Source organism: Lissotriton vulgaris, chromosome 5 (genome assembly GCF_964263255.1).
Source record: "Lissotriton vulgaris chromosome 5, aLisVul1.2, whole genome shotgun sequence".
Lineage (NCBI taxonomy): Eukaryota > Metazoa > Chordata > Amphibia > Caudata > Salamandridae > Lissotriton > Lissotriton vulgaris.
This window is the reverse complement of record NC_141693.1, coordinates 1,049,829,523-1,049,857,039: the sequence shown is the minus strand read 5'-3', so window position 1 is coordinate 1,049,857,039 and position 27,517 is coordinate 1,049,829,523. Positions and strand designations below refer to the sequence as shown.

The window sequence follows — 27,517 nt, the reverse complement described above, 5'->3', positions numbered from 1 at the left end:
GAGACATCCCAGCATATCGGGCGAGGAATACGAAAGAAATGAAAAGAAGAAGAAGAAGAAAAATCTTTCTTTTAAAAGACCTCTCACTCACCAACCTAGTTGGTGACATGCTTCATTATCGGGTACCCACCCGAGCAACCGAATGTCACTCGGTGTGCTTCGACGCCCGATTACAGCGGAGCGGGTTGTTGTTTGGTGATACCGTGTAAATACGTGAAAGAAAGATGAATAAAATTGTCTTTATCGTTCCTTAAAACTTTTATGATGGAGCAATAAGACAAGATTAAAAACAGAGGGGGATGCCTTCACAGGTTACATTGACCCGTGACATCCACAGAGAGATTAGTGGAAGAATCACGGTCTACATGTTTCAGCCTTAGTAAGTCAGTGCGAGCCTTTCATCACGACCACAGAAGTGACACGAGGGGTATGCACACGCTAAGATGCACCCGACTGAGTCTCACACAAAACCGCCTACTTACGGTTTTCCTTTTAGCTTTATGTGAAAGGTACATACAACTGTAAAACAAATGCATAAATTAGTCTGTCATGGTAGTTTTTTTACTTTGCGCTGTGTAGATGCAAAAAATGCAACAAACTCCTTGCTTTCCATCTGTGTCCTCACAGACGTGTAGAAGGTTCTTACGACTATAGTGGTGGGAGTTTGTAAAGTACATACATACTGTGCACCCAAATTACATGATGTGTGTGGTAGAACACACTCTATGGGGGTACTATAACTGCTAGATCACCAATGAATAGCATACCCACGCATTCCTTTGTAGCGTGTGGGTGTCAAAATACTCACTAAATTGTGAGCATACATAGGTTTTGGAGTTCATAAAATGTTGTTAAAAAGCACACATTTCCAAAATACAACTGTATCTGTGCGTATGTGCAAAATGTGACAAACAGGAGAAAAAACGGGAACTAACGTCCCCAGCTTACATAGGACTAAAAATAGTCAAACCCCATGGAAATTGCAGGGGGGCGCAGGCTATTGTCAAACCCTGTTGGTTGAAATCGGGGAGAGAGGGCAGGGCATAGCGTCAAACACCCAGCCGGTTGCTAAAGGTAGGTAATAGCGAGCGGCCATCAAACCAAGTGTTTTGTACTTCGTTTTCATCAAGTCGATGTACCCGCTTGCCTCACCTAAGGTACTCCCCAGCACGGAATCCCGAGTATAACTTGGGCATTTTTTTATTCAATAGACGTGGGGGCGTCGTTCCACGTTCAGTGACGTGCTGCGTAATAACGCGACACACATTACGTGAACTTGGAGCATGACAGTTTCACCCGCTAGGTGCCCGGTAAACTGATCGTGAATGTCTACCTAATAGAAGCACAACTATTTCAATGAATATCATCACATCTTCTGCACAATGCTCCCTCTGACTGCAGCTGCTCCACATCCTCTGTGTTTTGCTTTTGTTTTTTTATTTCTGTAACGCCACAGTGTCTTTAAACCCAGCCAGAAAGTAGCATGATGATGTAGAGCAAAACCTGGAAAACTAAAGTAACACCTCTTAGAGAGTCTGGCGATTATTAAGAGCAAGGTTTGTGTGTCTTGTATAACCAAGAGGAAGGAATTGCGTGGCACAAAGTATTATCATGAATACAACTTTGAAAAGCTCTAGGTAATAATATCAAGACCAAGACAGTCTCTTGGTATTACTAAGAGGACGTCATTGAGTGGCTTGGAGTATTATCAGTAACAAAGCTTTGAAACGATTTGAATATTATCAAAAAGGAGGCTTTGTGTGTATCTCAGTATTATAAAGAGGAAGCCTTTGAGTGGTTCACGGTATTATCCGCAACAACGTTTTGAGATGCTCCAAGTATTATTATGGACAAGGCTTTGCTTGATCTCAAGATAACAGTGTTACTGAATATGAGTAATATAAGGAATAAAGTTTGATTGAGGTGTTGTATTATCAAGAACAAGACTCTGACTTGGCGTTATTATCAAGAGCAGAACTTTAGTCTAGACTGGGTGTTGGTCAACACATAGCTTTCAGTAAGTCTGGGTGTTACTATGAGCAACATCTGTTTAAAAATTGGTACTATCAAAACTGTTTGATTCAGTCTGGTTATTATGCAATCAGTCCTGGGGGATTTTTAAAGCAGAAAGAATAATTATACAGTTTTCATCATGGAGCTGTAAGGCTCTGGATATAACCCATAACATAACACTGAATATGTTTCAGCATTATTGCAAGTACCACTCTGGTGACTCTGAGCATTACCAAGGGCTTTGGATGAGCTGGAGTAATAAACAGTAACACTTATAGCAAGTCTGTATATTATCACGAGCTAAAGGTGGATTAATCTTGTTATTATCAAGAGGCTTTGACTTGCATTCTCCGAAAAAAGGAGTTTGTGTTAGTGTGGGTATTATCAAAAGCAGAACTCCTAGATGGCATGAAAGGTCCTACAAGAACAGCTTTTAGACAAACTAACATTAACAAGAACAGATAGCTCTGAGCAACTTGGCATATGAGTGGAGGTCAGTGTGAGTAAGTGTTATTAAGAACAAGGCTTTGCAGAGTGAGGGCACTCTTGATAGCAGCCGTGCACTGTGAGTGCCGGTCCGTTTTTGCTGTGCTTTTTAAAATGTATGTATTGCAATTCTATGTTCTAATTCTGTGTTCTTAAACAGTGTGTGGTAACTTTTTTTAAATTAAACTTACTCGCCTTTTTGCACATTAGTTACTTTGGTGCCAGTCTGTCAGAGCGGACCCGAAGTGAGGTCAGCATTCTAGTAGCCGACTCATCGCCTTGCAGTCACTTCCTCTCAAAGGTATAAATTCCAGGATGAGGAGACCCCGCAGCGGGCGCGCCAAAGGCAAGCCCGTCTGCACCCAGAGCGCGACCAGCACCAGAACCACTGCCCAATTTATTGGGCACTGTTATTCACGAAGCGAACTGATGAGCCTAAATACTGGTGAGTGCTCTACTTTTAAATGGAAGCTGGACACTGTGAATGGTAGCCTCTTGCGGTGCAATCTATGTGGATTGAAGTCCCTAGACGGTAGCACAAACCACACCAACAAGGTCAGGGTAGGTTCCAGCCAAAATAACACTTATCTTCCATCTGTAATCACTACTTCAACATCCACCAACAATAATTCTAATATATTAAGCTGCATCCTACTTAATACTAGATCGATGGTCAAACACAAACATGACCTAGAGTGTCTGATTCAAACTAGAGACCCGGACCTGGTTTTCCTGACGGAAACCTGGGCCACAGAAGCTAGCAAGCCAGATTAGGAACACGGGGGTCCCAGCGGGCTATCTGGTTGCCAACTGCGACAGGGTGGGTCAAGGGGGGGGGGGGTAGCGTTATAGCCCATATTGCCCACTTTGGAGGCTGAGGCGATCTCATTTAGTGTTAAAAAAAACAACGTTGAACTCTTTCAGGGGCTACTTATTTATAGACCCTCAGGCTCACGTACATATTTTACCAATTCCCTACAGACTTATCTGGAATCCTGCCTGGACTCCACCTCTGTGACAATATTAGGTGATCTTAATTATCATTTAGAGGCTAGGAACAATTACGATATGACATTTTTGATCGATACCTTAGCTAGTTTTGGTCTGAAACAGATCGTCTTAAAGCCCACCCATCAAGCTGTTCATACCCTTGATGTTATCTTTACCAACAATGAGAATATTGTAGTAAAGACGGTGTTGCCATTACCCTGGTCTGTTCATTTTTTAGTTAATTTTGAGGTTAAAATTCTACCAACTAAGTTGGGTCGTAGAAGCAGACCTGGGGTAACTAATTTCCATGCCTGGAAATCGGTTCAACAAAACGATCTGATCAGAACACTACAAGGGGAACCCCCAATATTGACCGCCACTAAGGAGGCAGCTACCAATTTCGACAAGTGGCTCAATCAGATAGCTAATACTTTGGCACCAGAAAAAAGCAAACATCCTAGAGTGAGGCAGGTATCATCCCCTTGGTACACGTCTGATTTAAAGTTGATTAAAATTAAATGCAGGCATAAAGAGCGTATCTGAAGGACTGATTATAGTTCAGCCCTCAGGAAGGATTACTGCTTAGCCCTTGAGGAGTAGAAGACTGCCATAATACAGGCCAAAACAGCCTATTTTACTCAAAGAATCCAGGAGGACTCTAATTCCTCGAAGGAGCTATTTAAAACTGCCAATGCCCCGTCTAGTTGCCCGAGAGACGCTGTCTTTGCTCCAGATCAGAACTTTGTAAATGATCTGGCTGTGTTCTTTCAAAGCAAAGTTCAGAACGTATACAATGATTTTGCAAACACACCGGTAAGCAAGTGGCATTATTCATCAGGGAGATGTATCAGAGAATTCACCAAAAGGAAGATTCCCACAATTTTCTGTGTTGGAGAAAGAAAAGGTCCATGAGCTTTTGCTTCAAACAAAATCCGGGTCTCCTCTTGACCCTTGCCCCTCATTTATTTTACATCTGGCTGCAGAGGAGATTGCTCTCTCCCTGATGCTGCTATTAAATCACGTTACTAGTACCGGAATTTTCGCCTCTGACTGGAAAAGGGCTTGTATAAGACCTATATTGAAGAAGCCCTCGCTTGATCCCCCTCGAGGCCCAAAACTATCGCCCCATCTCGTGTCTTCCTCTGCCGTCCAAGGTTCTGAAGAAAGCCATGAATGTCGAACTATCATATCTACATCCCAACAACTTACTAGATTCCACTCAACATGGCTTTAGAGCCCGGCATTCCACTGAGGCCATCTTGATTCTGGCGACAGAGGAAGTTCGTAAAGCAATGGATGAGGATGGGTGGGCGGCCCTTATCCTGCTCGACCTCACTGCTGCCTTAGAGACGGTAAATCACAAAGTGCTGATACATAGGCTCCAGAAGGTTGGCGTTCGTGGAAAAGCCCTAACCCTACTATCATCCTTTGTGGGATAGGGAACAGCAAATACATTGGAATGGACTTAAGTCTCACCGGTTCACTCTACCGGGTGGAGTCCCTCAGGGCTCTGCTCTATCTACCACCTTGTTTAACATTTATGTGACTCCTTTAGCCAGCTTACTAAAGAATCACGGTTTCTTGCTTTTGTCCTTCCGTGATGACACACAGTTAGTGGTGCCCGTAACACACAGCGTAGACACTACGGTGGAACGTTTTCGGAACTGCATCACAGAACTGATGATCTGGATGAACCACAACTTTTTAAAGCTAAAACCGAAGTTGTGGAATTTGGCACAAAAGCATCTGTTCGGAGTCAAGCATGATGGCCCCCTGAAGCAGGAACGAGTCCCTGTTTTTACAAGTTGAAGGTCCTACGGAAGATCCTCCAAAAGCATCACTCCACATCTGCCGGGGTAAAGCAGCTACACTGGCTTCCAGTCAAACGACGGGTGGATTTTAAGGCTCGGTGTATAGTTCACAAAGCCTTTCATGGAGGAGGGGCGTCTGGTTATAGCGAGGGAACAGAGCTTGTAGATCAATCACGCCATCTTAGATCCTCTAATGTGGGATTGGTGTTATGTCCTAAGATAAATAGAGTAAGGTGGGGAGGAAAGCCATGTTCATACTTAGCCGCAAAATTGTAGAACTCACTTCTGGCACCACTCCGACTTCAACCAAGTAGAATACTTTTTAGGAAGCAAATTAAAACCTGGCTTTACTCTCAATGCTAATCGATCTAGTCACACTTGCAGGTACCTTATCTTAGCGCCAAGACGACTCGGCATTAGTGCGCTTTATAAATGTCTCAGTCAGTCAGCAATTAGACTGGCTGTGGGGCGTAACCAAGAGGAGAGCTCCTAATGAGTGTTTTATTATCAATCCAACGATCCCACTATCTCTAGGTATTATCAAAAAGTGATTTGAGTGAATCTGGGTGTTCGAGTAGAGGAATTATATATAACATCATATAGTAAGCCCGCAACCGTGCTTTCAACATTGTTCTAGCATCACTTCTTCAAAGATATTACAGTGCCCTAGATTGCTAAACTAGGCATGTTATTTCAAAGGAATTTGTTAAATGCAAAGTTTGACACAGACATATTGTCTTGGCTCTCAGACTGAAAAAAGGCAAACTGTAATGAATGCATCTAGGGATGAACAAGCTCTTAAGGGCATGGCTAAGCACAAAATGGCAGTTTAAGACCTTCAGTATAAGGAGAAGGCTGTTTTACACAGCTTAACTACCTCAGCTACAAAAGCAACACCAGCATGGGGGCTGGCAAGCCCGGAGGACAACTTCTTGGCTCATGCTGTGTTAAATATCCAAAGTCGGGAAAAAACAATCACCTGGAAAAGAAAGCAGACATGAGATGCCTCAAGTAAGAACCATATGACTGAAAAGTGAACAAGTGTGTACTCTCAACAGAAGGTGGCCTTCAAGTATGATAACTTAAGGGTCCTGTTTCACGGCCTTGCTCCAAAAATAAGTAAAACAGCTTTCAAAGGAAAGAGGGGCACAAAAAGGGACGACAGTAGCTACATAAACACCAAATTGCAAACATCACTATTCAAGAAATCTGGGATAAGAGCAGTGCTGTGCAATTTATAGAAGTCTAACTCAGACAATCCAGGACACAGGCAGTTGGTGAGAAATACAGCAGGACAGTAAGTACTATTCCTTCATCTTGAATATGCACAGGATTATACTTACAAACTGCCCCACCCATCAATTATATCAGTTTTGGGCTAGAGCTATTTCTCCATTGAAATAAATGCCCAAAAGTGGTACTACAGGGACAAGAGGTAGTGTTCTTTGTAGCTTGGGAAACATTTGCACAGTTTGCTATGGAAGTAACAAAACACTTAATCACTCAATGACCGACACTACTGTATCCTCCAGGTTATGCTGCATGCAAAAGCTGTACGTTATATGGGGAGACTATAAAGACTACATGAGCTGAGTCAGAATTTCGGGTAGAAATGGAATCTGGAGAAATGATGAGGGAACACAAATGGAACCTGAAGATTTGTCCCATCTATGGCAATTTTCGCCCTTCTGGCTACACAGTGCTGTTATTGTTTTTTCTGTCCAAGATTACTTGTTCAGCCAGCAGAGGTGATCCAGTGTATGACGTCCCCATGTAGACTGTCCTTTAGTACTCAGCGGTCTAATACATCTGCTCAGGTTGTTGGATGGGGACTGTTTTTGGTAGACGTTGTGGATGTTTGGTTTTTTAGCCGTTTTGGTTTGTAAAGTGTACTGTGAAATTTGTGTAATAAAATCGAAAACAAAGTGAAAAAACACAAAGTAACAATATCTGAAATGATCAATACAGGGCAAAAAACTATTATTGCTGCGAGTGGTTTGAATTATCATGGGTCGCTAAAGATCTTTGAGGTTTTAGAGAAACTTGCTGAATGACCCAGTCTGTAAGACCCAATGGAATAAGCAGAATGCATAATACTTTGCCATCAATGACTCATTACAAGTGCCTTTTAAATGTCATTAGGTGGATGAGTATAGACATTTAAAGAGTAGCAGAGCACATGGCTTCCTGAAAGGCAGGGTCAGACTGATTTGCATATTGCCATGTCTGAACTGGGTGGCGGAGTGAGCTAAAGAACGGTGATGGATTAAACCCAGATCAGTTGACTGGGGGTAAGTGTTTGTATTGTCAACGCTCCGTCCATCATCCCCTTTGGTTTTTCTTTGTAACTTGAGCAGCAGCACACATTCACCTTTAGGTTGAAGAAACGTTCAAGTACCTGGCAGATTCTGATAACCAAAATATTAGAATATGCAGAGGTTGAACAAATAATAGATGAAAGTGAAGAAAGCAAAAAAATGTGCAGAATATAAAATATATATTAATTTTAGACTATGGATTCTCTTACTGATGAGAAGGAATAGTGGACGCATGCTAATCGACGAAAGAACAATGTTAGTGTTGGGTGTGGATGAATGCAAGTTGTTTTATTTAAAAGATCTTTTGTGTCATGGTATCTCCTGATTCCTCCCTGAAGCCCACAAACCACCTGGACAAAAACTGCACCTTAAAATGTGTTTTTCCTCTCAATGAGTAACTGCAGTAAATTAACTAAAGTGAAGGACAGTAACAGTGTACAGGTGCGTTGTCAATGAATACATATAGTGAGAGAATATATGAAGCATGAGCTCGTACTCTGGGAGACAGGAGGGCAAATGTGCAACTTTAGCACTGCAAGCTACAAACCAAAAGTTTCAGGGTAAGCAACATTTTCTGGTTACAGCACGTGGTGCAATAGATCACATGATCTCCATAGCCTATTAAGCAGTGCACTCCCTCTAAGGTGGAGGCTAGCGAGCAGATTAAGCAAAATGTTCCAAGTAGAATAAGCTCTAGGAACCGAATGCAGAGTTTGTTTTGACTTGGCATAACATTCTTGAATGTAGACGTGGGCGTAGCCAGACAAGATGGCCGAACAGTCGTAATCTTCAGCGCTACCGCTGGCAAGAGGGAGATCCGCCAGAATCCTGGGGTGTAGAACCTGCACCAACCCCACAAAATGGAGTCCTACTTGAGGACAGTTATCCGGAAGAGTTTAAATAGGGAAGAACGCTGTTCTTGGGCCTGATTGCAAAAATCTGGCCCGACGGTCGGTCCTGTGGCTTCGGCGCCGTCTTGTTTAAGTGAGGGATCGGGACGGCGAGACCCGGAGGCCCCACTGGTTAGCTGAGGAACACTGTGCCTGGCGACTCCTACTCTGGCGGTCGCCTGAGCGACGGGGCTGGTCAATACCTGGTGCAGCAACGGGGCTCATGGCCGCTATTGCAGGAGTGGAGGGCAGGCAGTATATATTAATTTGCATTTTGCTTTTTCTTCTACATGACAGATACTACATGTTCAGAATCAACCGTATGTATCTTTTCAAAATGCTCACACAATAGGTGTGAATTCATTTTCTTTATTTTCACTTAACTATTATTTGCAGCAGCCATGGAACCATTGGCGGAGTCTCTGCGCTGCCAATTGGAGGTGTGGGAGATCAAATTAGGAGACACTAACCATGTAGTTTCCATATTTGCAGACAATACATCAGTATATATTTGCCAACCAGCTCAAGAGGTCCCTGTATTGATGGATATTTTGTAAAAATTCGGGAAGGTATCAGGCTTGAAAAAAAATCCCAATAATTCCAAGATACTCCCGATTGGCACAGAGACCAAGGGAGTTACTTCTGGACATGGGGCTTCAGTGGGTGGAAGCTGACCCTAAATACCTGGGAATCAGGTTGGCGAATTCTCGAGCGAGGCATTTGGAACTTAACATAGGAAAAGTGGTTGAAGGTATAAGAGGCTCAATACGCTTTTGGCAAAAGCTGCCTTTGTCTCATGAGCAGAATTGCCATTACAAAAATGATGATACTTCTCCGATGTTTATATATGCTGCAACATTTGCTATAGGAGGTCCCAACCAATATTGTCAGAACACTGAATAAACTAATAATAGAATTATTGTAGGTATCGAACCGGAAGAAGGTGAGCCCCGTGAAGCTGAAGAGAACATGGCAGAATGGTGGGTTAAAGGTTCCACATCTGGAACTGTATTACATGGCGTCCCAACTCCAATACGCCAATCACTGGTTGGACGAAAGTAATAACTGGGTGAAAAGATTGCTCGCGTGCACACATGGGGGAGACGCACTAGCGACTCTTCTGAAGCTGGGGGCTGGGTATTCCTCACACTTGCCCATACATAATCAAACATGTGGCGCGAATATGGGAACGCTCTGTAAAAAATATGGTGGGGCATGCCCCATATATGCTATTATGGGTGATAAAACCCTTTGTAAATGTAGCAGCCTCTATTTCTGTTCGTAAGTGGAAGGAGGGTGGATGCCTGACGACGGGAGATCTTTTTCACAATAAACATTTTATTACTAGAGAAAACCAGGAGTCCAAGTTCGAATTAGGAAATGGACAGTTTTTGCAATATGGAAGAATATATCAGGTTACTAGAGATTTATGGGCGTCTATGCCGGAAGAGGCGGCGGTAACAATGGTGTTACAAGTCATGCTATACATGGCACAGGGGGGGAGCTTCATTTCACATCTATATAGGGCTCTCAGAGAAGATTTACCAGTTGCACCCTTACTAGTCCAGACCCGGAGGGAAGACGTCCTGGGGGAGCCCTTAACTGAAAAGGACTGGACCAAATTCCATGAGGGGGATTAAAGCGATAAATTCAAACGTACGGTTTAAACTGATCCAGTATAATTTATATACACCAAACCTACCTCTCCCCTAAAACGCTAAGTAATAATAATAATAATAATCCATATTGCAAAGCGCACAATCACCCGTAAGGGTCTCTAGGCGCTGGGGGCCGTCGGGAAGATTAAGCAAGCTATTGCCCAGAGTCACATGGTGCTGGGCTAATCTGCCGCCGGTGCCGGGGATCGAACCGTGATCCCTAGACTCCAGAGTCAGTCACCCTTGCCGCGGCGCTACACCTCTTCCTTCCTTAAGTAGGATCTTCCTGACTCGTTCGGATAGATGTCGCCGGTGTAGAACTGCAGCAGCGGAATTCCTGCATATGATATGGTCATGTCCAACCATATCTCCATTTTGGACGGAAATATTAGACAAACTAAAGGAGGCCACAGGATGGAATGTGCCCAAAGGGAATACGAGAGGTGCTGTTAGGACTACTACTCACTCCCAAAATCAAAAAATGAAGTAGAAAATGTGTAATGCTGGGGCTTGTATTAGCCAGCAGACGTGTTGCTATATCTTGGACAAAACCCAACCCACCGCAGATAAAGATGTGGCTAAAAGATATAGGCGAATGGGCAGCAGAAGAAGCAATACACATAAAAAGGGTCAGACAGGACGAAAAATTAGAGGAAGATCTGCGGGCATGGCCGATCACAGATGCTCCCCCTTAGAAAGGATACGCACACAATAAGATAAAACTAGACACCTGCTGGGCACAAGAGATATTGTTAGGGACTAGACGGATAGAGATACCAGAAAGAAGATGACGCTGGAAATGGGACAGTGCTGGTAGGGTGGGGGAGGGGTTTGAAAGGTTAAGCGGTTTTGATGGTATCCTTAGTTATACACCACAGTTTGGCATAGGAGATATTAATTTACAATGGTCTAATGAATCAAAATGTGAAATGGGGAATGAAATGGATACGATGTAATATGTCCTACTGTATGAGTGTAATGCAAATAGTCGTTATATTATTTAAAATGCCAAAGAACAATAAAAAAAACTAAAATTAAAAAAAATATTGTATGCATTTATGTAACTATCCACTGCACAAGGTTTGACTTGGAGTCTGCATTTTCCAGGTGAGATTTCTCATATGCAATAAAGAGTTGTGTTGTGTTGCAAATAGATTTAGGTCTGTCAATTTAAAACATTAGAACTCTATTAGCATTTAATGTATGAAGTGCTCTTTCTATCTGCAGTTTTGGTTTTTACCAAAAAAGTGTGTAAAGTAAAAATATGGTAAATTGGCAACACTTCAGCTGAAAACGCAGGAAACACCACTATCTAGATGTGTGGTTCGAGGATTGCTGGACACCAAGAGAACACATAGTCTCATTAAGAATTGAAGCCATTGCCTTATATGGCACTCAACCTTTCTAGAACAACTTGTAAACTTCAACTATTAAACCCCTCCTAAAAATCATTAATGCAAACATTTTACCATCTCTTCAATCTGACCTGCTTGCATTTCAAGGGAAACTAGACCTTCACTTAGACCCTACCCAATTAAAAGTTTTTAAGACAGATTTTTGTCTCCCTAATTTGCCCAGCCAAGATCAACAAGCAATTACAATGCAACAGTCTCGCCTATTCCAAAGTTAGAGCTATTGGCATTGTAAATGACAACATTTTTATTTATGTGTTGGTTTTGAAAACAGATAAATAAAAGGCATTACCATTTACAATGTCAATAGCTTAATCTCTCGCAAATGCGAGACCTATTGCATTTGCACCCACACACAGAGAGCCCCCCCACACACAGAGCCCCACACACACACACAGAGCCCCCCCACACACACACACAGAGCACCACACACACACACACACCCACACAGACCACCACACACACACACACACAGACCACCACACACACACACACACAGAGCGCCCCACCACTTTTAATTGTCAACTGCCACCACTGGTGCCAAGTCTCCAGTAGGATAGTAATGCCACCCCCAGGGGCAGATCCTGAGACCCCCTTGTAGGGCGCCTCAGTCGCCACTTCAGGAGACAGGGGGTGCAGCCGCAGGCAGAAAAGACTGACGTGCACGGACAGTACAGCAAAGCGGCCTTCCTTGTGCATGAATGGAACCTATATAGTATCACGGGTAAGAACAGAAACACGGAGGAGCGCTGAAATGTATTAACAAGAAAAAGATGCAATACCAATCTTGAGTGAAGGACTGGCGTCAATGTAAGCACGTTGTATAGCCGGGTGGGGAGAGCAAAGCCACAGAATATCTAAGGGCTAGAAAGATATACATGGCTGTGGTAAAGTTGATAATCTACTAACCAGCTGCTTGACAGGCTCAAGGAGCGAACATTATCGCTATGGGCTTACCAGAAGATGAGCAAATGGGTCATGATAATGTGACCGGAGAAACAGTGTTAAACCGAATGCCGGTTTAAATGAAAAAGGTGAGCCGACATCGCGTTTGTTCACCAAAGCGTCCGCACGTAATGGATATAAAAAAAGAGGACCACACCAAGACGATCAGCTCGTGTGGGTGGCAGTGGAGCCAAAGCGAGGCCGCCATTTTGAAACAGTATAGAAAGCCTATCAAATGTTAGTAAACATGAAATTATAACGCCGAGGTCTAACATTGGAGCTGTAATGAGAATATTGTCCCAAGAGTTCATTATTAGTGGGAATTGTGCTAAAAAGTGGCGGTACGAAGCTAATTGTTAAAAGAATGTTGGCGATCTGTTAGGAAGTAATAAAGAGGTTCTACAAAGAACTAGTAGTGTTAATATAGATGAAAAATGTTGAGCCACAACCGAAAAATAGTTGTATTGTAACGAAAAATAGAAAGTGTAAAGATATAAAGTACAAACAAGTTTAAATAAACAAGCGTTGTCAGAGCCGCCCCCGTGGGAGCACAGGGAGGAGACTGAGAGCGAGCGGCGGTACGAAACTAATTGTTAACAGAATGTTCGCGATCTGTTAGGAAGTAATAAAGAGGTTCTACAAAGCACTAGTAGTGTTAATATAGATGAAAAATGTTGAGTCACAACCAAACAAGTTTAAATAAACAAGCGTTGTCAGAGCCGTCCCCTGTGAGAGCACAGGGAGGAGACTGCGAGTGAGCGGCGGAGCTGGCACAGACTGACGAAAAAACAGCCCTGGGGAAAAAAAAGGAAACACCCACAATGGCCCACCTCTACATGACGGCAAAAAGGGGCGGGCTTAAAAAAAAAGACAGAAACGCCCACTAATCTGCTCCAAGACTGATTGACATCATTCTCTTCCAATGGCAAGCCTTCATTTATGGAGCTAGCCAATGGAAGAGAGAGGCGGGTTCAACCCCAGTACTGAAAAACAAAATTTCTCGAGCTGCGCAGTGTACGCCAGTCGAGACCTAAAAAGAGTTAGAATGTAATTTACAGCTGTGATCTCTCAAGCGGACTTTACAATTTCCAGTCTGCTGCTATTCATTGTCCAATGCAGGGGGAATTCTCTCAGAGTGGAAATTTGTCAAGTAATTACATGAGGTACTTGACACTTTACAGCATCAGGTTTGATGGAAGACTGCTCTACATCTGACCTACTATGAAACTGTATTTAAAAAACACACATTTAAAGCATGATCACACATTAGGGACACTGGATCTTTTAATAAAAAGACATTTTCAGGCTAAGCTGCTGGTAGGTTTTCAGAAACAAAACTGGCTAACTACCCCTGTGCCATGGCTGGCATCACTTAGCGCACATTTATTACTTAACCATTCCTGTTTTGAAAATAAGGCCGGAATGGTTTTCATTCAAAAAACATGGTACAACACTCCAATGTTTACACAATGCATGAAGTGAATCATTACTCCATGTTGAATGTGTATGCCCATTATGACTAAGCAAACAAAGAAAATGCCTGAGGCCTTTATTCATTAAAAAGAACTGCTGCCAATCCTTAGCAGCAAGTTGGTATACATTAAGTGGTGAAGACTTATGAATGACTGACAAATTATATGTATTGATACAGCTTTGCTTTGCCTTAGCAGATAAGAGCACAATTAAATTGTACAATGTAAGTTTCCCAGTTTCAGGGTTACTACTTGTGAGAAGTTGGCCTGATATAGGACGTCTCCAATTCTGGGGGCAACTTGTATCAGTCCAAACAATCCCTTATGGTGTCTGGTTGTAAGTCAACCTTATAGACAAGCTATCCTAAGGGTAGCATGGACTAAGCAGCCTTAAATGCTTAACTCAAGAGGTCGTGTTAAGCGAGCTGTTTTACCAATCACAATCCTGTAATATCAAATGAAAGGACACCACACAAGTTATATATTATAAAAATATATGTATTTATTACTAGAATAATCCTCTGTACTCTTTATGAGTGCAGAGGCACAAGCGTTTAAACAAAAGCACAGTTAAACATATAAAAGTTGCACAATTATGGATGAGGCCGGGGGCCACGCAAACCATATATTGAAAAAGTGGTATAAGTATCACTAATCGAACAGTGGTCAGGCCTAGGGCCCGGGGAATTGCTGGGAGCAGTCGGGACTAGCAATGCTGAAGTCGGGAAAAGCCCACGAGATTCGGGTGCAGCGCTTAAAGCACACACATGCACCAATGTAAAGTCAATGGTGCGTAAAAGTTACAAAGTTACTGTTAAAGGAGTCTTACGACTAACCTAGAAGGACAAAACTTTAGACATATACACTAGAGGTGTGTACCAGTACAGGAGCACCGGCGTTGCTGAGTTACCTCACACACAGGAAGCGGGTGCGCGGGTGCAAAGTAGTGTCGGGTTTCGTCACGCAGGTTGATGGTGCCTGAAGATGAAGATGCTGCAGGCGTCGAGAAGAGAAGTGTCCGGTGTGATCCAAGGGTGGATCGAAGATATAGATGATCTGAAAGCAGAGGGGACAGAGTCTGGGTCACTCAGCAGTGACCAGGGTGGAACCAGGAAGGAACCAGGCAATGTCGGGCGCAATCAGGTCGATGTCGTGAAGCTTGTCTCCGCTGCCACGTGGACTCTGGGGCACCGAGGATGTCCAGGAGTGGATCACGAGCTGTCCCACGAAGGCTCTCGCTGTCGGTGGTGTCTGCTTCCGGATTGGAGCAAACAACCCTTGGCAAGCGCAACCCACGCAGGATTCGAAGATCGCTTAATACTCGGACCAGGAGGGTCAGAGCGGGTGCTCCTTTTCAGGGGAGCGAGGGCAAGTCTGGAGCAACCAGACTCACAAATCAAATTCAGAGGTTTGTCGGTACTGGGGCCGCTAGCCAACGGGCAAGCGACCGGACCAACGCGTTGAGCCAAAAGATGCAGAAGGGCCCCACGCAGCACTCGGTGAGTGTAGAGGGGTGAGCTTCGGTGCAAGAGTGGCTCAGGGCTGGGGCTTCTCAAACCCCAATGCACAGCTTCGAGGGAGCCTCGGAAGCTGCACGGTCAGCGCCTCGTGGTCTTTCCAAGATGGCCGGCCCCACGCTTCAGGTCGCCTCCACGGGTCTCAGCTCTGCAGGGACTGTGGATCGGGCTGTTAGAAGGCAGGAACGCTGGGTCTTGTCAAACTCTGTCGCTCGAGTTCCGGCGGGAACTGCAACAAAGAAAACATTGAGGTGCTGGATAGTGCCTGTTTGCACAGGGTGGTCACTCCTTGACCACAAGGGAGATTCTTCAGTCTTCTACGTCGAGTAGGATGTCGAAGGGTCCAGAGTTTCGTTTCATAAGTTTCAGTCAGGATAATCTGAGTGCGTTGGCACTGCTCCCATTCTTATACCAATCTAGGGGGCTGGATTACCTGCTAGGTCCCTCCTATGGGTGGGACCCAGGAAGGGGGTGGTTACACCCCTTTCCCTTTGTCCAGGGTCGTGCTGGGACTGAGGCTGGTGTGCCCCAGAACCGGTTTGACCAGATTATGCAAGGGGAAGCCTTGTGCGCCCCAGGCACTGTCTAGTTTCTTTCAGCCCTCCCTGCCCCAATACACTATCTCCTGTCTGGGGTGGTGTAGCACCTCCCAGTGACAGGAAACCCTTTGTCCAGGCCTCCTCTGCCAAGTTTCGGTCAGCAGCAGGAGGTCAGACTTGTGTCGGTGGCAGCTTCATCCATTTTGTGATGCTGAGGCTCTGGTTAGGATTAACCGCGTTTTAGTAAAGTAACATGTCTTCTCCCTCTAGAGGGGTAGAATGCTATCCCCTTCAACAGGACTGTCGAGGGAATAGTATTACAAAACGTATGACACCTTACCCGACATGTTTTGATAAAACCAAACCAAAGTTAGCACATAACCGCGATGGATTATAATGCACTTAAGAGTATATGGTATGGCAATATCCCGGAACAGCTAAGGGAGTTGTTCCAGACAGCTGCAGACAGGCTCAGCTCAGGCTCGAGCACCATCTCACGTAAAACCAAGCACTCTGCCTCCAGGATTGATAAGGCCTGCCATAGGAGTGACTTATAGGTTTATATGTGTCCAGATATAGGTTTAGATATAGGTATACTATATCTAAGCAAGGGGTGATTACACCAACTTGCCCCAGCTGAGTTATCAGCCAGTTGTGTCAATTTAAGAACCAGCCAGGGGTGGCAAAAGATATGCTGCAGCCCCTGGTAGGCCTTGTTGGCACCTATGCCCTGAGCACCTATAGTGCATGGTACAGGGGCTGACAAGGAGTCCAGTTCCAATTGGGTAATGTACCTATAGTACATGTATGTGAATTTAGAGAGAGAACAGCAGGCTGTGGGTCTGATTAGCAGGCTCACAGCCACATTAAGTCGAGAACCAGTGAAGCAAAAATCAAAAATTGGGGTGACCATAGAATAGCAGACCCTACTCTCCTACACCCCCCCCCCCCAAAAAAAACGCAGGGACATTAAACTTAACCTTGACCAGATAAGTCTTCATGTCCTAAGTGGAAATAACTGGAGAGACCATCTGCATTACCATGGTCAGTCCCTGGGCGGTGTTCCACTGTAAAGTCCATCCCCTGTAGGGAAATGGACCACCTGAGCAGTTTGGGATTTTCACCCTTCACCTGATTTAGCCACAAGAGGGGCTTATGGTCTGTCTGAATAAGGAAGTGAGTTCCAAACAATTATGGCCTCAACTTCTTCAGGGCCCAAACCACAGCAAAGGCCTCCCTCTCAATAGCTGACCAACGTTTCTCCCTGGGGGTCAGCCTTCTGCTAATAAAAGCAATGGGCTGGTCTTGACCATCTACATTAAGTTTTGAAAGCACAGCTCCCACCCCCAACTCAGAAGCATCTGTTTGAACAATGAACTGTTTGGAGTAGTCAGGACTCTTCAGGATAGGTGCAGAGCTCATGGCCTTCTTCAGGTCATCAAATGCCTTTTGCCAGCTAACTGTCCACTGAACCTTTTTTGGCATCTTCTTGGATGTCAAGTCATTTAATGGTGTCACAATGGACCCACAGTTCTTTACAAACTTCCTGTAATACCCAGTCAGGCCCAAGAAGGCTCTGACTTGTGTCTGGGTAGTTGGAGGAGCCCAGTCCTGGATGGTCTGGATCTTACTCTCCAGTGGTTGAACCTGACCCCCCCACCTACTAGGTGGCCCAGGTACACAACCTTGCTCTGCCCTATCTGGCACTTAGTAGCCTTAATAGTCATGCCTGCCTTTTGCAGGGCCTCCAGAACCTTCTTCCGGTGGATCAGGTGATCCTCCCAGGTGGAGCTAAAGACAGCAATATCATCTAGATATGCTGCACAAAAGTCATCCAACCCAGCAAGGACTTGATTCACCAACCTTTGGAAGGTGGCAGGTGCATTCTTCAAACCAAAGGGCATCACCACAAACTGATAATGCCCACTAGGGGTAGAGAATGCTGTTTTGGCTTTAGACTCTTCAGCTAACCTGATTTGCCAATAGCCAGCTGTCAAATCAAATGTGCTCAGAAATGTGGCAGAAGCCAATTTATCAATGAGCTCATCTGCCCTTGGAATGGGATGAGCATCTGTCTTAGTGACAGCATTGAGACCTCTGTAGTCCACACAAAACCTCATTTCTCTCTTTCCATCTTTGGTATGGGGTTTTGGCACAAGGACTACTGGGCTGGCCCATGGGCTCTCTAGTGGCTCAATCACTCCAAGTTCAAGCATTTTCTGCATCTCAGCCTTTATACAATTCCTGACGTGGTCAGGTTGCCTGTAGATCTTATTCTTCACAGGCAGACTGTCACCAGTGTCCACCTCATGGGTGCACCAGTTAGTTTGACTGGGTGTGAGAAAAAACATATGTCTATGGGCCTGCAACACCTGTCTGCAGTCCATCTGTTGCTGCTCAGTGAGGCTGCCTGCCAATGCTACTCCATCAACTGAACCATCATCAGGGTTCTGGGACAACAAGTCTGGGAGAGGGTCACTCTCTTCCTCCTGTTCCCCATCTGTGGCCATGAGCAGGCTCATGTCCTCCCTGTCAACAAATGCTTTCAATCTGTTCACATGGAGCACCCTGTGGGGGCTCCTAGGGGTTCCAAGGTCAACCACATAGGTGACTTCTCCCTTTTTCTCCAAGATGGTCTAGGGTCCAGACCATTTGTCCTGGAGAGCTGCTGGGGCCACTGGCTCCAACACCCACACCTTCTGCCCTGGCTGGAATTCAACCAGAACCGCCTTTTGGTCATGCCAAGCTTTCTGTAATTCTTGACTGGCCTCCAGGTTTTTGGATGCTCTTTCCATGTACTCAGTCATCCTGGAGCGGAGACCAAGTACATAGTCCACAACATCTAGCTTAGGCTTTTTGAGAGGTAACTCCCATCCTTCCTTCACCAGACACAATGGACCCCTCACAGGGTGGCCAAACAAAAGTTCAAAAGGGCTGTAGCCAACCCCTTTCTGTGGGACCTCTCTGTAAGCAAAGAGCAAGCAGGGTAAAAGGATGTCCCATCGTCGTCTAAGCTTCTCAGGTAACCCTTTTATCATTCCCTTGAGGGTCTTGTTGAACCTTTCAACAAGCCCATTGCACTGAGGATGATAGGGTTGGTAAACTTATAGTTCACTCCACACTCTTTCCACATTGCTTTTAAGTATCCAGACATGAAGTTGGTACCTCTGTCTGAAAGAACCTCCTTTGGAAAGCCCACTCTTGAGAAAACTGCAAGAAGGGCCCTTGCCACAACAGGAGCTGTTGTGGTCCTCAGGGGAATTGCCTCTGGATACCTGGTGGCATGATCCACTACCACCAGTATAAATCTGTGCCCAGATGCTGTTTGTGGATCCATGGGACCCACAATGTCTATTCCAACTCTTTCAAAGGGTACCCCCACCACAGGTAGTGGTATCAGGGGGGCCTTTGTTGTGCCACCTGACTTACCACTGGCTTGGCAAGTGACACAGGAGCGACAAAACTCCTTGACATTTTCTGACATATGAGGCCAGTGAAAGTGAGGGACAAGCCTGGCTCAAGTCTTGTTCTGGCCTAAGTGTCCTGCAAGGGGAATATCATGGGCCAAGGTAAGAAGGAAGCCCCTAAATTGCAGAGGTATGACCAACCTCCTAGTGGCACCAGGCTTGGGGTCTCTAGCCTCTGAATAAAGGAGCCCATCATCCCAATACACTCTATGGGTACCTTGAGCATTCCCAGCAGCCTCAGCAGCAGCTTGCTGTCTGAGCGGTTCAAGGGAAGGGCAATCTAATTGGGCCTGCCCCAGGTCTGCCCTTGAGGGTCCCCCTGTCCCCAGAAACTCAACCTGATCAGGTTCAAGTTCTTCAGAGACAGTCTCCTCTTGGACTGCAGAATCAGCCTCCTGTGAAGTCTGACCATCAACCTGGGGCAAGTGGGAAGGCACAGCCTTAACCCTATTGCTCTTCCTCTTGGATTGTGGTTGGTCTATAGTTTCAAGATCCACCACAGGTTCAGGTAGGCACTTCTTTGCCTGAGTCCTGGTTACAGCAAGGACATGTGCTGATATCCCTAGCATTTCTGCATGAGTCCTGTACTCCACCTCTGACCAAACTGAGTTCTCTAGATCATTGCCCAACAGACAGTCTACTGGCAGGTCGGCACTCACAACAACTTTCTTGAGGCCAGTTACCCCTCCCCAGGAGAAGTTCACAACAGCCACACTATGTGTAGTAGTGGTATTGCTTGCATTGGTCACTAGGTAATTCTCACTTAGTACAATTTGTCCAGGGTCCACAAAGTTAGGTGTCACCATAGTGACACTGGCACATGTGTCACTGTAGGCCTGAGCCAGTTTCTCATTAATTAAAGGAGTCTGTCTATACTTGCCCAAGTTACTAGGACTCACAGTAGTGGGCATGGCTATGTCCACATCATAGAGCAGAACTGCCTGAGTAGGGATTCTGACTAGGCCAGACTCCATCTCAGTACCCAAGGTCAACCCTACTATACCCTTAGGTTGTGTACCACCACTGCTGACTGTACTAGGGGGTGCAGGTGCTTTAGGAGCTGCAGTGGTAGGAACTGGATTTTTCTTGGTGCATTCACTCCCCCAGTGGGAAATGGACTTACAGGTATTGCACCAAGGTTTCTTTGGGCCATCATGCTTCTTCTTGTTTCCATTCTGGGAATCACCCTCCTTATTAGAATTTTGTGGACCTGAAGAAGACTTCTGGTCTTTTTCTTTATCTTTCTTATCCCCACCCTTCTGGTCTGCTTTCTTCTGATCACCTCCATGGTTCTGGGGTTTCTGCGTAATCCTTGTTCTGACCCACTTGTCTGCCTTCTTTCCCAATTCTTGAGGAGAGGTCAGATCTGAGTCAATAAGGTATTGATGCAACAGCTGGTTCTGACAGTTATTAAGGATCTGCTCTCTCATTATAAGATTGTACAATCCTGTATAGTCTGAGACTTTACTTCCCTGCAGCCAACCCTCCAGAGCCTTAGTGGCACAATCAACAAAATCAGTCCAGTCCTGAGTCTGAGCTTTTTGGGTATCTCTGAACAACAACCTGTATTGCTCAGTGGTTAGGCCAAACCCCTCAATAAGAGCACTCTTCAGGACAGAGTAGTTTTTGGCATCCGCAGGTCTAACTGTGAGGCGCCTATCCTTCCCTTTCTCAGAAAAGGAGTACCATAAAATTGCAGCCCACTGATCTTGAGGAACCTGCTGTACCATGCAGGCTCTCTCCAGAGCAGTCATCCATTTGTGGATGTCATCCCCTTCCTTGTAGGGGGGCACAATTTTTGTCAGGTTTCTATTGTCATAGGACCGGTATTTCTCTCTAGAAATTATGCTGCCACCAGTGGAATCTAATCCACTCAACTTTTGTTCTCTTGCTAAAGCAAGTTTAGCTTGAGCCAGGGCTACCTCTCCCGTCTCTATCTGGAGTTGGACAGTCCTCATTCTGGCCCTAAGCTCTTTCCTCTGGGGGGGGGGGGAGTCATTCCCCTTTGAGATTCCCTTGAGGCACTAGAAATATGAGAGTCCCTTGAGGAAGATCTCTTCCTTCTATTACCTGAGGGAATTATGTTATAGCCCTGGGGAGGTGCTCGCCCTCTCCATTCCTATGTAGGTCCAAGTTGGTTTGGTTAAGCCTCCACACTAGTACCTGGTTTGTCCCTTGATCCTGATCTGAATCTTCATTAAGATCTGATTCAGGTTCCTCCTCTATCTCTGGGGAATTCAATGTCTCAGGGGGGTTCACTCCATCTTCTGCATCTAAGAGAACTGCACTTGCCTTATCTAGATCATCCTTCTCCAGGATGGCTATAAGGATGGGAATGGTAGGGTTGTGACCCTTTCTCAGCCCCCTTTAAGTGCACAAGGCACTCAAGTCCCTGTGGCTGAGGTTGTCATAGCTGGAAGTTGCCTTGGTAAGGTCAACTGTCAGAGGCTGAGAGCCAGGAGCTCCCTCTGTGACAGACATGACTGCTAGTGAGGTGTAAGTGGTGCACTTACCTACACTAAGTGTTTACCTACTGTACCTTGCTAGTGAGTTGTAGGCAGGGTGTGCTAAGCCCTTTGATCTACAACTACTAAGTTCAGTAGAACTTAAATATGCTAAGCTTTGTTTATATGTACCTAAGGTACTTGATGTGATCTTTCAATTTGATAAAAAGATTGCAATGGTAAAAGAACAGCAAGCTCAAATCCGCACCGCTGCGCACCAATGTGAGAAGTTGGCCTGAATATATGATGTCTCCAATTCTGGGGGCACCTTGTATCAGTCCAAACAATCCCTTATGGTGTCTGGTTGTAAGTCAACCTTATAGACAAGCTATCCTAAGGGTAGCATGGACTAAGCAGCCTTAAAGGCTTAACTCAAGAGGTCGTGTTAAGCGAGCTGTTTTACCAATCACAATCCTGTAATATCAAATGAAAGGACACCACACAAGTTATATATTATAAAAATATATGTATTTATTACTAGAATAATCCTCTGTACTCTTTATGAGTGCAGAGGCACAAGCGTTTAAACAAAAGCACAGTTAAACATATAAAAGTTGCACAATTATAGATGAGGCCGGGGGGCCACGCAAACCATATATTAAAAAAGTGGTATAAGTATAACTAATCGAACAGTGGCCAGGCCTAGGGCATCGCTGGGAGCAGTCGGGACTAGCAATGCTGAAGTCGGGAAAAGCCCGCGGGATTCGGGTGCAGCGCTTAAAGCACACACATGCACCAATGTAAAGTCAATGGTGCGTAAAAGTTACAAGTTACTGTTAAAGGAGTCTTCCGACTAACCTAGAAAGACGAAAGTTTAGACATATACACTAGAGGTGTGTACCAGTACAGGAGCATGGGCGTTGCTGAGTTACCTCACACACAGGAAGCGGGTGCTCGGGTGCAAAGTAGTGTCGGGCTTCGTCACGCAGGTTGATGGTGCCTGAAGATGAAGATGCTGCAGCCGTCGAGAAGAGAAGTGTCCGTTGTGATCCAAGGGTGGATCGAAGATATAGATGATCTGAAAGCAGAGGAGACAGAGTCTGGGTCACTCAGCAGTGACCAGGGTGGAACCAGGCAATGTCGGGCGCAATCAGGTCGATGTCGTGAAGCTTGTCTCCGCTGCCACGTGGACTCTGGGGCACCGAGGATGTCCAGGAGAGGATCACGAGCTGTCCCACGAAGGCTCTCGCTGTCGGCAGTGTCGGCTTCCGGAATGGAGCAAACAACCCTTGGCAAGTGCAACCCACGCAGGATTCGAAGATTGCTTAATACTCAGACCAGGAGGGTCAGAGCGGGTGCTCCTTTTCAGGGGAGCGAGGGCAAGTCTGGAGCAACCAGACTCACAAATCAAATTCAAAGGTTCGTTGGTACTGGGGCCGCTAGCCAACGGGCAAGCGACCGGACCAACGCGTTGAGCCAAAAGATGCAGAAGGGCCCCACGCAGCACTCGGTGAGTGTAGAGGGGTGAGGTTCGGTGCAAGAGTGGCTCAGGGCTGGGGCTTCTCAAACCCCAAAGCACAGCTTCGAAGGAGCCTCGGAAGCTGCACGGTCAGCGCCTCGTGGTCTTTCCAAGATGGCCGGCCCCACGCTTCAAGTCGCCTCCACGGGTCTCAGCTCTGCAGGGACTGTGGATCGGGTTGTTAGAAGGCAGGATCGCTGGGTCTGGTCGAACTCTGTCGCTCGAGTTCCGGCGGGAACTGCAACAAAGCAAACGTTGAGGTGCTGGATGGTGCTTGTTTGCACAGGGTGGTCACTCCTTGACCACAAGGGAGATTCTTCAGTCTTCTACGTCGAGTAGGATGTCGAAGGGTCCAGAGTTTCGTTTCATAAGTTTCAGTCAGGATAATCTGAGTGCGTTGGCACTGCTCCCATTCTTATACCAATCTAGGGGGCTGGATTACCTGCAAGGTCCCTCCTATGGGTGGGACCCAGGAAGGGGGCGGTTACACCCCTTTCCCTTTGTCCAGGGTCGCGCTGGGACTGGGGCTGGCGTGCCCTAGAACCGGTTTGACCGGATTATGCAAGGGGAAGCCTTGTGCGCCCCAGGCACAGTCTAGTTTCTTTCAGCCCTCCCTGCCCTAATACACTATCTCCTGTCTGGGGTGGTGTAGCACCTCCCCGTGAGAGGAAACCCTTTGTCCAGGCCTCCTCTGCCAAGCTTCGGTCAGCAGTAGGAGGTCAGACTTGTGTCGGTGGCAGCAGCATCCTTCTTTGATGCGGAGGCTCTGGTTAGGATTAACCGCGTTTTAGTAAAGTAACATGTCTTCTCCCTATAGAGGGGTGGAATGCTATCCCCGTCGACAGGACTGTCGAGGGGATAGTATTCCAAATCGTATGACACCTTACACGACATGTTCTGATAAAACCAAAGTTAGCACATAACCGCGATGGATTATAATGCATTTAAGGGTATATGGTATGGCAATATCCCGGAACAGCTAAGGGAGTTGTTCCCGACAGCTGCAGACAGGCTCAGCTCAGGCTCGAGCACCATCTCACGTAAAACCAAGCACTCTGCCTCCAGGATTGATAAGGCCTGCCATAGGAGTGACTTATAGGTTTATATGTGTCCAGATATAGGTTTAGATATAGGTATACTATATCTGAGCAAGGGTTGATTACACCAACTTGCCCCAGCTGAGTGATCAGCCAGTTGTGTCAATTTAAGAACCAGCCAGGGGTGGCAAAAGATATGCTGCAGCCCCTGGTTGGCCTTGTTGGCACCTATGCCCTGAGCACCTATAGTGCATGGTACAGGGGCTGACAAGGAGTCCAGTTCCAATTGGGTTATGTACCTATATTACATGTATGTGAATTTAGAGAGAGAACAGCAGGCTGTGGGTCTGATTCGCAGGCCCACAGCCACATTAAGCCGAAAACCAGTGAAGCAAAAAGCAAAAATTGGGGTGACCATAGGATAGCAGACCCTACTCTCCTACACAACTATTTCATCATTGGGTGCTGAATATAAGCATTTTCATGTTTCAGCTGCGGAGTGCCTTAAGGTTCATCGCACAGCCTCACCCTTTTCAAGGCATATATAATCCCTCTGGCCAACGTTATCCGTACACACAACCTTTTCTACGCGGACAACACACAACTCCTACTTCTCCCTCTCAGACAAGACTCCAACACTAGAAACAAGTTCTCGGTCTGCTTGACTGAAGTTGCTAACTGGATGAAGGCCAACTGTCAAGTTCAACATCGACAAGACAGAAGTAGTTTTCTTCAGCTAGAACACGTCATCGTGGGGCTCTAACTGGTGGCCTGCCGAACTCAGACCCACACCTAGAATCCTGGAAGGAAACTCTGTATAATCATCGCGTGCAAGCAGGACATGATCGTACAAGTCACAGTTACTGAATCCTGCTTCCAGACCCTGAAGACCCTGAAGAAGATCTTCAAATGGTTCTCAAGCAACACTAGAAAACCGATCAGTTAAGTCCTCTTCATCAGGATCACCAAGCAACTCACTAGAATGCAACAAACCATCCATTACTTGGCAGCCGTACTCATCCTCAACCTCCCACACAGAACTTATATCACACCACACCTCAGGAAATACATTGGCTCCCAATACACAAACACGCTCACTTCAGACTCCTCACACACACATTCAAGACACTACACAACTCAGGCCCCACTTTCCTGAACAAGCGCATCTCCTTCCAACAATCGTCTTCAGCTCCACAGGACTCCTACATGACCACATCCCATGCATACACAAACGGCTCAGAAAGATGAGTGTTCTCTTACATCGCTCCTAAAGCCTGGAAGGATCTCTCACGCCACACCAGAGCCTCTTCCTCTCTTCTTGAATTCCACACGAACCAGAAGACCTGGCTTTTCAACAAAACAAACTATCCTAGACAGGGTTAGGTGAACACACACACATACCTGCTCAGTGCCAGGAACCCCTCGGAGGTAATGGTGCGACTTACAAACACACAACATAACAGAGGAAGTTAGTATGCGCATAACGCCACTTTTTTTTATCATAACAGTGTCTACAATGCGTTATTATAGATACCTATTTTTTATGTATTTTTCACTAGTTTGCAGATGTTTTCGTTTTATGATTTTAATTAAACAAGCAATAAAGAATGACTGACTAATCCTCTTTCTGTCACCATCTCATGTTGAGGGAAGATTTCCAAATCGATGGTTTGGTTCACATGAAAAGGGGAAATCACTTTGGGTAGGAAAAGGGCTTGTCCACAGAACATATTTATACCTGTGTACTTGAATGAAAGGCTCTTCAACTGTTAATGCCTGTAACTCACTTTTTGCAAAGAAGTGATTACCACAAGGAATGATACCTACCAATAACGATAATGCTTTTCATAAGGGTACTGTGGCTCAAGGCTCATCAAATGATTCTACTGAACAGGACACTGAGATCCCAGGCGTGAACAGGAGGTATAATTTGAGGAATTATTTCTCCTACTTTTTTTAACCAATTTTTATTACGTTTCTTCGGTTATACACAAATATGTCAGATACGATCAGATCTGTATAACGTGTACAGCAGCAAGAAACCCATTCTGAATTTAACACATATTGCAAAACAGTTCTCATGGCAAGAGGCATTAGTTCTCTTTATAAACATATGAACAGTTAGGAACAGTATGTCATAAGAGCTGTATTCCCATAGAAGCCGGTCTGGTGACTCAGACTAATGCGTCCATTGCAGGGGTCTGTGTTCGACCTCATGGTCAACGTTCATATCCCAGCCTGGTCCACTCAGCCTTTCATCCATCTGAGGTCGATAAAAGGAGTACCATTGAGTTAGATAATAATAAACATCTGTTCTTCAGCGCCAAGATGCCTACGGGTGAACGTGTGCTTTACAAATACAAGTTATATAAGAAATTAATGTAGTGGCAAAGCTATTGTTTGGTGACCAGTCTGCATGTGCCTGTGGCTTCATGTGTAAGAACGGTGAAGAAAGAAGTACAGCAAGATTTTACCATCTGGTATAGTGATCGCAGAGGAGGGTGAGGGAAGGGAAGGCAGGGGTATTGAGGGGAAGAGTGATAGGTCAAAGAAGCATGGAGATTAGGCAGAGTTAGGGTGTGAGAAGGTACTAAGCAGGGTAATCCTCCTTGAATACCTGAAAATCATGGAGCTGGGCTTCCCAATCCACAGCTATGAGGACTCTGCGCAGCCCACGAACCTCCTTGCACCTAAGTGCCACAGACTAAGCTTTGCCCCATTTGAGTGTCGCTGCACACCAGTACTTCAATCCCGACAACATATGGGCTTTCCAATGAATTATGATGGATCTAAGAACCATCAGCAGTAACAGGTCAATAAATCGACTTATTACTCAGACAGTTTTTTTCCGTTTAAACCGACCTAAGAGTGAACCTTCCATTGTGCATACATTATTTTGGCCTTCATTTCAGACAGAGCGCCTGCTACCTACCCCCATAGGGCTAAAGTCACTGGACAGCCCCATAACATACATGCAATGTCAGTATATGGCATCTGTG

General features: G+C 45.5%; 1 protein-coding gene across 4 annotated transcripts in view; it reads right to left on the bottom strand.

The window, feature by feature from the left end:
• Positions 1-27,517, bottom strand: part of SUFU (SUFU negative regulator of hedgehog signaling) — a 561,046-nt gene that overhangs the window by 88,841 nt on the left and 444,688 nt on the right. The gene's annotated exons all lie outside the window — the stretch shown is intronic.